This window comes from Equus quagga, chromosome 8 (assembly GCF_021613505.1).
Source record: "Equus quagga isolate Etosha38 chromosome 8, UCLA_HA_Equagga_1.0, whole genome shotgun sequence".
Taxonomy (NCBI): Eukaryota; Metazoa; Chordata; class Mammalia; order Perissodactyla; family Equidae; genus Equus; species Equus quagga.
This window is the reverse complement of record NC_060274.1, coordinates 114,756,781-114,768,408: the sequence shown is the minus strand read 5'-3', so window position 1 is coordinate 114,768,408 and position 11,628 is coordinate 114,756,781. Positions and strand designations below refer to the sequence as shown.

At 39.7% G+C, this 11,628-nt stretch overlaps 1 non-coding gene across 1 annotated transcript; it reads left to right on the top strand.

Moving 5' to 3' along the window:
- The first annotated feature begins 2,817 nt into the window (after window positions 1–2,817).
- Window positions 2,818–2,952, top strand: LOC124244317 (small nucleolar RNA SNORA1). Its single transcript, XR_006889962.1, has one exon. It is a non-coding gene; the product is annotated as a small nucleolar RNA SNORA1 (small nucleolar RNA).
- The last annotated feature ends 8,676 nt before the right edge of the window (window positions 2,953–11,628 follow it).

Genomic DNA, 11,628 nt, shown 5'->3' with positions numbered 1-11,628 from the left:
TCATGCTATGTGCCACTCTCCCTGTGTGTATGTGTTTATGTCCAGATCTCTTTTTATAAAAACACCAGTCATATTGAATTAGGTCCCACCCTAATGATATCATCTTAAATTAAGTAATTAAATTTGCAACAATACTATTATTAAATAAGGTCACATGCTGAGGGACTTGGAGTTATGACTTCAAAATATGAATTTTGGGGGGACACAATTCAACCCATGACAAATGCTGAACACTATCCATTTGTTTTTTTGATGTCAGGAAGGGAGAAATTCCCCCCTCTACCCTTCTTGAGTTATTATGGCTGGATTAATAATAAAATTGACACAAGACTAGATTAATAGGAGGAAAGCCAATTTAATTTTGTGCACACAGGAGATCATAAAAACTGATCCTCAGGGACTGGCCTGGTAGAGTAGTGGTTAAGTTCATGCACTCCACTTCAGTGTCCTGGTATTGACCAGTTTGGATCCTGGGCACAGACCTACACATCACTCATCAAGCCATGCTGTGGTGGCAACCCACATAGAAGAACTAGAAGAACTTACCATAACTAGGATGTGTAACTATGAACTTGGCTGTGGGGAGAAGAGAGGAGAAAGACTGGCAACAGATGTTAGCTCAGGGCCAATCTTCCTCATCAAAAAAAAGATGCTCAAAAAAATGACCAAAGCAAGAATCTTTTATATATTTTTACACAAAGAAACAATAAATTTAATTTAAGCAGAGTTTGGGTTTACAGTAGCAAATTAGTAAAGAAGTAGAGAGGTTTATTTCTGTAGGCTTCTCTGCCCTGAATCCCCTAGCTCTGGTAATAAGGATGCAGGGAGAGTGCCTTTCACATGGGAGATTTATTTCCTGCTTCCAGTGGGAACAGAGAGAGGAGGGTCAAAACGCCCTTTTTGCATCAGCTTCTTCTTAAGTAACTTTTATTCAAAATAAGCAATATGCCCTTGTGGCACATTTTGAGGCAGCCTGCCTTGGGCCCCAACATTGGTTTACAGAGAAGATATTTCTTTCATAAAGTAATATATGAAAAAGTGCTCTATGAACTAGAAATTGTTAAATGATTATAGTTATTACTTTTGGAAAAACATTGGTAATTTATATAAATACTACCTCAAAATTATTAAAGGTGAAGCAAAGGGCCCTTAGAAATCCATCTGCTGAGTGTGTGGACACTATAGTACGGTATGATCACAACGTCAAATTTTTAGTCCTCTCTATGCAACAAAAACACAGGATCAGACTTTTGGTAGATGTTCCCATCACTATTTTTAGGCTTTATGACTGTCTACATTGTCACTCCCATGGATTTTATAATGGCTTCATGGGAAATAAGCTGATTCATCTGTGGTGATTTAAGACTCAGCTGTTAAGATTGCCACCATCTGTCCTTGACTAGTCATTGAGGCATCAGATTGGACAGGTGCTCCCAAGGTCATGAAGTCATTGTTTGGCACCCCCCAGTGACTGTGTTTCAATGGCAGTGATTTCAGACCTTGTGGCATGGCTGGGTGCAGGGCCATCTTAGGGTACATGCACAATCCCATGCTCCAACACCAGCCTGATAAACCACACTGTTGCTCTATGTTCCTGAATAACTGCTTTCAATGAAATCCTACCTTATGCTTTTTATTGGCTTCAAAGCTTCTTCCCAGCATCTTAGAACTGAATTTGTAGATATTGACATAGCTCTAAATCCCATTCCCCACCCAAGAAAAGGGATCAAAGCTTAGACTTCCTTTTGATCCACACAGCACAATGCTATACTCAGAGCCCTCAAGCTGATGATATTCTGCTCCAGTTACTTTGAGGGCATTTTCATTCAGAAGAGGTTTTGCCAAAGAGCATCACAGTAAATCTTTTACCTCTACTGTACTTTTGCACTTCCTCCTGCTCCAAAACCCATACCCACACATCTAATTTCTCCCTCACAATATAATTATAAATATCTGCATAATGCTTTACAAAACCCTATGAGGGATTATAACTCTCTAATCTCATGGAGTAGCTAAAGTCCCAGTGGGCCTCATCCAGTTGACTGGAGGGCCACAAAGAGGGCCCCCAATACTGGATTGTTTTTATTCGTTGTTTATTATATTTAGAGAGCCACAAATCAGCTAACCTGTTAGCCTCAACATAACCAGGGTGGGAAACAGAAGGTTTTCTTGCTTTAATTTAAAATGTCTTCCCTCTCTTCCTTCTGAACCTAATTCTAAAGTTTATTCAGACTCTCCCAATAGTCTGTCTAAAATAGCCGTATGTCAGAATTCCCACCGTGCTAGTCACAAAATAGGGACAAGAAGTATTTCGGCATAATACCCACTCTCTGACTCAGAGCCAATGATGCTATATGAAACTTTAAGGGTAGAATTCTTAAAATTAAGTTTCTTCCAAGCCAAAGAGGACATATATTGTGAATCACTGAAGAGAAAAATTACAAAGGGTTTGGGTTGGCTGCATTCAGCTGAGTTGATAGCTACAGGGCAGAGGGAGAAAAGCAAGGAAGCGGAGTTATAGAAAATGAAAATCTACTTTTATAGAAAATTAGTTGGTCAGGGACATGGGTAAGGAATGGCAGAAGACCCCACAATGTCCAGGATGACCTACTGGAGTGAGCCAGGTCTCGGGACACAGCCAAAGAGATGAACTCAGAAGTAGAATAAAAAGGTTCTAGGAGCATGGTAGCTGATTTGTGAGGATCTGCCTGTGAGGTCATGAAGTCCTCCAACCAAAAGCCAACGAAAATAGCTATGTTCCAAAGGCTGACTGGAGGCAACAAGGCCGATGCTGCAAAAAAGCCCTGGAGAAAGAGAAGCCTCATTCTAGATGAAAATGGGCGTTGTTGCTAATGGTGTCCAAAAATTGTTATTGTGGCCATATTGAGACACATGTCATCCTTCCCTCACAGTACGTGTATTGCAGCAGTGACAATGAGACCTGTAACATTTTTTGCTAGGCTAATGAGTAAAAATTGGATGTAACAAGACTTTTCAATATTAGAAATGATTAAGGAATAATATATTTTAGATCATTTGCTAAAATAGCAGTGAACTTCCTGCAGTTTAACTCCTAGGGCCCTAAAGTAAACTGGTTGAAGAAATTGGATCCTAAAGATTACAGGTGAATTTTTAAAGTATGTCTATATTCAAGTGGAGATCAAAGAACCCCAACTGAAAGAAGTGTGAACTGACTGACACGACAACTGTGGATTGAGCAAAATTTCTTTTTAAAAGGGCCATCTTGAAGATTATGACAAACTTTGGAGGAACTAAGGTGACTGGAAGGAATCACATGTGAAATTACTTAGATAAAAATTTATTGATGTAAAAGAAAAAAGAAAGAGCAGTGATGACAGGGAGATGCTTGGAGGGACTGCTGGTGTTTCAAAACCACCCAAGATTTTGGAAAAAATGGGAGAATTTTGTCTCTTTCACCTGGGAAGCACCTTGCTCACACTGCTATTACCTCTTCTTGCTATCACAGCTGCCCACCCCCAGCCTCCCACATCTGGAGTGACATTCAGGATCACTCAGGTGATGAAGCATCTTTCTGTCTGGGTATCTAGCCAGTTTTTATATCATCTTAGTAGAAAATCAGATTTTTCAATGGATGAACCCGCCACACAAATAACAGACTTTTATTTCTCGACTCTTGCGATAGGCTATTTACCAGCTCCATTTCCACTCCTAAAACTTTCTCATCCCTTCCTTCTGGCTGGGACCATTTGAAATTCCTTTCCAACCACTACGGGAGAGGAGTCCGTAGCCTTAGCTGCTCCCCACTTGAAGCTTCTCAGAAGATGTATCAAACGAGCAAATGAGGAGTAATGTGAACATTGCTTCTTACTCACCTTCACTTTCTATATTGTATATCCTCAATCCAAGAGTGACAGCCTAAACTTTAGACTCTAATGCAATGCTTACATTTGCACTTGGCTCATTTAAATGTGCTTATCTGTACAGGAGGGGGTAATGTGGAGCTGTTTGCAAAGAAGAACCCAGAGGTAAAATTTTGATGTTGGAAGTCCCTCTCACAGCAACTCCTTTTACCCTTTTTCATTCAGGGGATAACAGCAGCAAAGCATCAATTTAAGATCTACTGGAAATGGGACAAGAGTGTTACATTTTACTTGGTCTTGGTCAGATTAAACAAAGTTGAAATGAATCAGAATACAGCAGACATAAAAGCATCCCAACAGAGTTCTCCTTTTCTCTAAATAAAAAAGTGCAAAAAAGTTGAAAGCCTGAGCTATGTGGTGCAATATAGATGCTATTGACCAATAAGTCAAAAACGTAAAGGATGTCTAGAAAATGCAAACATAAGCAATTTCATCAGATCCAGAGGAAATGCTGCCTAAGGTGCTCTCCGGAATGCTTGGCTCCCTGCTCAGCCTGCTTGTTCTCCTATTTTCTCCGTCTGTGGGCTCAGTACTGTCCACATGCTGGCCTCATCCTGGTCCAGTACAGACTGCATATTATAAAGAGTCCTTATTAGGCTCACAAGATAAGTTAGCAAGGTCATTTTTTTTGCTATGCATTTTCTAATTGAATCCGCAGTCTGGGCACTGATTTCTTCTACCTGACCCTCTGAGCCACTTTCCTAGCTTTTGTCACTCAACATGCCTCTATATGTATTTCCCAGGCTCCAGCATTCTTGCAGCTGCTCTTCCAGATTCCGATGTGGCTGAACTCCTTTGGCCTTTATTTCCTCCACGCTCCTCCACATCCTCGCTAAGGTCCTAAACCTGGTGTGCTGCCCTAGTACACGGACTTCTTGACTTCTCTAGACCTCAATATCTGTCAGGACCTTCCTCCTAGACAATTTTCAGGCCCTACTCTAATCCTACTCCGATCCCTCCACTGAAAAGCATGAAAAATAAGACCTAGGAGCACAGGGGGATTATCTATTACTATGAATTGATGGATATTTGCTAAGAGCTAGAGATAGGTATAAACACAAATCCACATGGATATTCTCCACTATATTAGGGGAGAACATGTTGCCACTAGACAAACCTGAATAACCAAAGTGGGTTAAGATATGAAGTAGGAAATGGGTAATAAGCAGTCTGAGGATGAGGAATTAATGAATATTAAGCAGGGACTGGGGTCATCTTTTAAAAAAATTTACTCCAAACAAAGAAATATTCCACAATATAGACAGAGGTTTTAATATTGCTTTGCAAAAAAATTAAATTGAGTAGATATATAAATGTAAGATACAAATCTTTCGGGCAATGACTCTGGAATGAAATCCATTTAAAGGATACTCTGAAACGTCTGCATGGCAGAATCGCCAGTGGTGGCTGCGATCATTATAAGCTGAGTTGTTCATTCTCTAACTCATCACCCAATACCACTGTCATAAGGCAAAGGATGGTTAAGAGATTCGATTCTATTCTGCCTCATCACTGACCTTATCCCCTTTCTCTTCCTATTTTTAGTCTCTGCTGGGCCCTCCCCAGAACTCGGGGCTCAGAGGAATGGGCAGCTATCATCCAGTGGAGGATAAACTCAGAGCCAATGACTTATCAGCTCAGAAGTTTTTGCCAGATTGATGGAAATTTCGTTTCTGTCACAGATTGACAAATTAGCGTCAGAGAGAAATAATGTAGCTATGCTCACGAAGCTATTAGGGGACCTTAAAGTTGTATCAGAATATGCTTCCTGTCATCAGTAAAACTCTTCTAGGCAGGAAACTATAAACATTATCAGAAGTTCTAATGGTAAGCGTGGTCATCTAGAGGGGGGTATGTGCCAAAAGTTGTGTCCTTGAACCTGACCCTGGAAAAACATTTATAAAGTTATAAATACTTTGCCAATTTACCAGTGCAACAGACTTTAAAAAAGAAAAAGAAAAAGAAAAAGAAAATAAGCTAAGAAGGCAAACGCAAATATATTTGCCAGCTTGCAGGAGAGAAACTCCAAATACAACAAACGACTTACCCTGGAATTTAGACCTGAAAAGAGTCTCTGATGTCATTGCCTATGTAAAAAAAAAAAAAGGTCACTGGTGTTTTTGTCAAGAGAGAAGTGGAAAATGACATCCAAGGGTTCAAGACTCCTTTGGGGAGATGACAGATAGAAGGTGACACTGAGGACAGATTAAGCACCAAACCAATCATTAATGGCTAGAGGGGAGAAGCATAAGCCAAGGGACCAGCTTCAGTCATCGGCCTAATTCACAGAGCTCTGCTCAATGTCACCCAGAAAGTATTTTACACAGTGAAAGGTTTTTATGGCTGGAGTCCACTCCTAGCTGAGTTTCTAAAGTTTTAGTTTAAAGAAAACAGAAATATTTTCTTATCAGTGATGCCTTTGAGAATCTGACGATTTCTTGATCTTCTACCTGGAGGAGAAAAATGAAGATAAAGTACACATTTTTCAAACAAATTCTAGAGTTGTGGACCAATGCCCAATTCATGAATCTACAGATCATACATACATTAAAAATCCCTGCATTAGACTAACTTTAAAAAAATGATGAGTATAAAGAAAATAACCTGCTCAGGAACATTTCAAAGATGTAAATAAAAATGAGGAATGAGGTATTGAGAGACACAGTGCAAATCTGCAAAAGACTGGTGGACCCACATGCCGTCTCGTATCGCATGTAATCTTTGAAATGTCCTTAGTGAATTATCGCGTTACATCACAATCTGCTAACAGAACCTCTCTAGATTGCTATATATTACTACTTTTTTACCTCTCCATCTCTTCTTTACTCTGTCTTATGCATACCTCACTCCTCTTTGCTGTTTTTCTCCCTTATCCTCCATCAGCCAATTTCTGTGATTCTTCGATTTTTTTTCTGGTCACCCGTGATTCTAATCCTAAACTATGATGTATAAGCCAGGAACACATTTCTACACAGCGATAGGAACCTAAATACACCAAGCAACCGACAAGTTAACCTTCCTGAAAAGTTTCTTCAACGTCACAAACAATGCTTATTGAACTTCAAATTGCAAGACAGGGTCACCCACAAAAAATATGGGAATGAGACTGAACTCCTCAGTGCTGAAGCAAGTCATTCATTCAGCTGACAATTGCAGAGAGTTCTGTCACAGTTTCACTGGATTGGCCACGTACTAAGAATGGATGACCGCTAGCTGTATGATGATGCATAAAAGGGCGATTGTAAAGAGAAGTGATCAGAAGGCCAGACAGCAGAGAGAGTAATCTGAGATAAGATGGCTTTCTGGAACAAATATGTCATTTAGATTATGTTTGAAATAGCCAAAGGCTCTGAAAATAGCAGCAACAGCCAGGATCTGAAGGACAGTGTTTTAATACAGACAATATAGAACAGACATTTGTCACACATCAATCTTCCCAGCCATAACCAACACTCCGAACTGGTGACCATAGTCAACAGGGTCATCTTCTACCAAAAAGGACCCATGCAAATTTTCAAAAGCACTGTCAGATTCTTCAAACACTTTTGAAAGGACAATGAAAAACCTTGGCCATTTGATTATGATGATGCACAATAAAACAAAAAAGGAGACATCTAAACTGGGTTTTGTCAGGGGGTTGGTGAAGCATGGTAAAGCACAAAAATGAAAAAAATGAAGCAAGTGGGACCCAGTTGATGTCACTTGCCTGAGTCATTATGTCTTCAAAATAAACAAAGAAACATTTTGAGCACTTACTAAATGCAAGACAGTGTTCCTTGCTGTAGGTTAGTGATGTTCAAATCTAACTGTCCATAAAAATTACCTGGATGAGCTTTAAAAATCATATTATTGGGACTCTCCTTAAAACCTCTAAATCAGAAGCTCTAAGCTGGTGCCCTAGACTCTCAAATTTTTTATTTTATTTATTTATTTATTTATTTTTTGAGGAAGATTAGCCCTGAGCTAACTACTGCCAGTCCTCCTCTTTTTTGCTGAGGAAGACTGGCCCTGAGCTAACATCGTGCCCATCTTCCTCTACTTTATATGTGGGACGCCTACCACAGCATGGCTTGCCAAGTGGTGCCATGTCCGCACCTGTGATCTGAACCGGTGAGAAGTAGAACGCGCAACTTAACCGCTGCGCCACTGGGCCGGCACCGAGTCTTAAATTTTTTAAAAGGCATGTCAGGTAATTCTGATGCAGCTATTTTGGAAAACTGCCGCTACAGGACATCTAGAATTAATAAGACATGGTTCCTGCCCTCATGTACTTGACAGCACAGTTTTTGAGAAAATACGTAAGTGTGGATAAAATGTGAATGTATCAAGTGTTAAATAACAGTACAGAAATGCAAGGGATATCCCGATGCAGTAAGTAATAATGTCCATTTTCTCTCTGTCCTTTGACCACGCGCTGAGAAGTGGAAGTTATGATACAAAGATTGAGCAGGACAAAATATCTCCTCATTTCACTAAATGACTTCAGGTTCAAATCAAAAACTTAACGTTGTAAGAGGCAAAAACAGTGTGAAGAAAAAAATGCAAGAAAATAAAAAGATTTAGCTGCAGCCAAAACGATTTCGCCTATAGTTTTAAACATGTAAATCATTCCCCAAACTAACAATTAGCACAGGGCTAATAATTAAACAACATTTATAATAATAATAAAAGCGAATTAGAAGAACATGTTAACATTTCAAATTTTAACAGCCCCTAAAAAATAATTTTCATTTTAATTTGCCTAACTAATTAAATTGACTGCATTTGTCTGGCAGTAATCTAAAAATCTGTCTACAAATTATAAACACATCATCATATGAAAATTAAAAAAAGAAGAAATATAAGAGCATAAAATTTACAACAAATGAACCAAGTTCTTGATAAATTATTTAGGTTTCATGTTCAAAACTCTATTTCTGATCAGCGGTCTTCTGTCTTTGCCCTGAACCTGCTCAAGTAGCGTCCATGTTACCCCCACGTGTGGGGCAGGCCCTGGTTATCAACCAGTAGAGTTCCCTGAAGTCATCTGTCAACAAGCCTTGACTTTTGGGTACTGGCTGCCCTGTTAGAACACCCCACCTCTTTATCTCAGACCCACCCTCCAAAGGTAACTCTCTCTGGGCTACAATATGTTAGTGTGGTACCCTCCTTACACCTCACAGCCCATGCTCATCTTTAATTAACATGAATTTGACAATGTGGATAATATTTCTAACAAGAATTTCATTTGCACTTGAAATGTTGTACCTAGTAGCATCTTACCATATCAAGTGGATTATTTTGAGATATTAATAAACTAATCATCAACTATTTTTGCGCTCTTAATATTAGCTCATTATTGAGCTAATTACCTTTAGAAATACAAAAGAATTTAAAGACATGTTATCTGTTCTTTGTAAATTTAAAATATAAGAAAGGATCATGTTTATGCACAAGCACCCATGAGAAGTGATACAAAACAATATGGAATGAGGGTAAAAGTTGTATGTGCCCTCCAAATATGGGAGTATTAAAAAAGAAAAGAAAAAGGAAGCTGCTTGTAAGCTTCCTGCGTGTAAACTAATGGAAAGAACACTGCACTTGAAGTTAAAAGAGTTAAGTCCTAGCCCTGACTCTGCTCCCCAACTAAATAAGAGACCTTGACCCAACTGCTGTATGTCTCAGAGACCCTGTTGGTTAAAGGAGAGATTGAATTAAATCAGTGTCCCTGACTGGAGGAGAGGGGATCAGAACTACCATGGAGAATTTCCAAACTCACACCAACCATCTCATCAACTGGAAGATTCAGACATTACCCGCCCTCCTACCTTCACATGAAAACATAACGGAATATGGGATAGCGGGGCAAACGTAGTTCGAAAAAGCCCTCCATGTGATTCTGGTACCCTTCCTCACCTTCTATTTGAAAGTCACTGGACCGACAGTCTCAAAGATTGTTCTATTTTTCGCCTTCTCTGTTCTCAGAAAAGTCAGCACCATCTTAGAAAATCTTGATCTGTAGTCTTGAGGATATGAGAAGGCGTTAAATAGGTAGAGGCAGTGATAAGTCTCTATGTGCATAAAAATTCAGTTTAATATCTATTAAGCACCTACTTTGCACCAAGGCAGTCCTGGGGAATCAGTGGTAAGCAAATAAACACAAACACACATGACTCAAAGACAAAGTCCCTAACCTCATGAAGCTTTCCTTCTCGAGTCCTGCCCCAAGAGATTCTGATTCAATAGAGCTTGGGGATAAGACCAGAAAGCTGCATTTGTAGATCTAGTCCAGGTAAGCCTGAAATAGTTGACCCAAGGACCACCCTGAGGAACATTAGATTAAGGAATCAGGTTTTCGAGTCCCTGGAACGTGAAGCTTACATAAATTTGGTTGGCCCTCGTTAAGAATATTATGAGCGCATGTACAATAGCTTCACTGTACACAAGGGTGACTGTGAAGCACAAGAAGATATCCCACTAAACTCATTATAGTCCTGTGCTGCATAACGATGTTTCTGTCGATGACAGACCACATATCCAATGGTGGTCCCATAAGATTAGTACCATATAGCCTAGGTGTGTAATAGGCTATACCATCTAGGTTTGTGTAAGTACAACAAGAGGGTAGGGTCAAGCTGGAGATCTTCCAGCGTCAAGCTACTTGATCTGCAGTATGATCAATATCACGTACCAAATGGATCAAATCTTCCAGGATGGAATTTTTCTATGTTCTAAGAATATAAAACAATCTAAGCAACTCCGAACTCCAATGCCTGCCTTAGCCCAGACTGCCTGGATTTCTTTCTCCCTCTCAGACTCCTCCCAGGTAATTTCCTGGCAAGCTAGACAAGCTTCAAAACTCCCCTTCATGTCCCTACCTGTTAGAGACTCAGAACTGCTGCTCTGCCTGCTGAATTTCCCAAGGAGACGAAGCTGCTGGTTTCAGAACCATCCTGTTCCAGATCAAAGGCTAGGAAGACTCACCTAGATTGCAAAGGATCAGGGAGCTGGAGGGGGCATCCTCTGTAGGACACAATTTAGTTAAACAGCTCTGGCTGCACCTGCCTTCCATGCAAGTTTTCCAAAACTACTAGGAGGATAGGGAGAAAGGATGATATTTTCTGATAAAAGAAAAAAGTTTTTTTTTGTACAACATTTTCACAAAAAAGCAAAGTGGATCTATACTCTTTGTTGTGGGAAAAGGAGACGCATACATACATATATATATATGTATCTCACAATGTCCTTCAAAAGAATGAGATGTCTGTGAGATTCTAAAGGCACTTTAAACCTGCATTCTCTTTGCAATTCATTACCAGAAGGAAAGCTGTGCCACCATCTCATGTCTGGTCACTTTAAAGAAGACCCCAAGGTCCAGAGAAGTTGAGAGACTAACTCAAGATCACACAGCAAGCAGCTCATCAGGCATAGAATCTGTATCTTCTTATTCCCAAAGCAGTTTTCTTTCAACTACACCAAGCTTCTCCCTGACACAGTGGAGCGAGATGGGGTAAGGAAGGGTTAAGGATCAGACAGACTGGGCTTGTATCCCCACTCATGCTATGTGGGACTCCAGACAACTTATTAAACCTCTCTGTGCCTCACATCTCATCTGGGTAATAGGAATAATCATAGTTACCTAATTTATAGGACAATTGTGGGAGTTAAATAAAATAATATATGTTAAGTACTGGCATATGTAGGTATGCTATAAATGGAAATTATCATTCATATAATGATAATGACA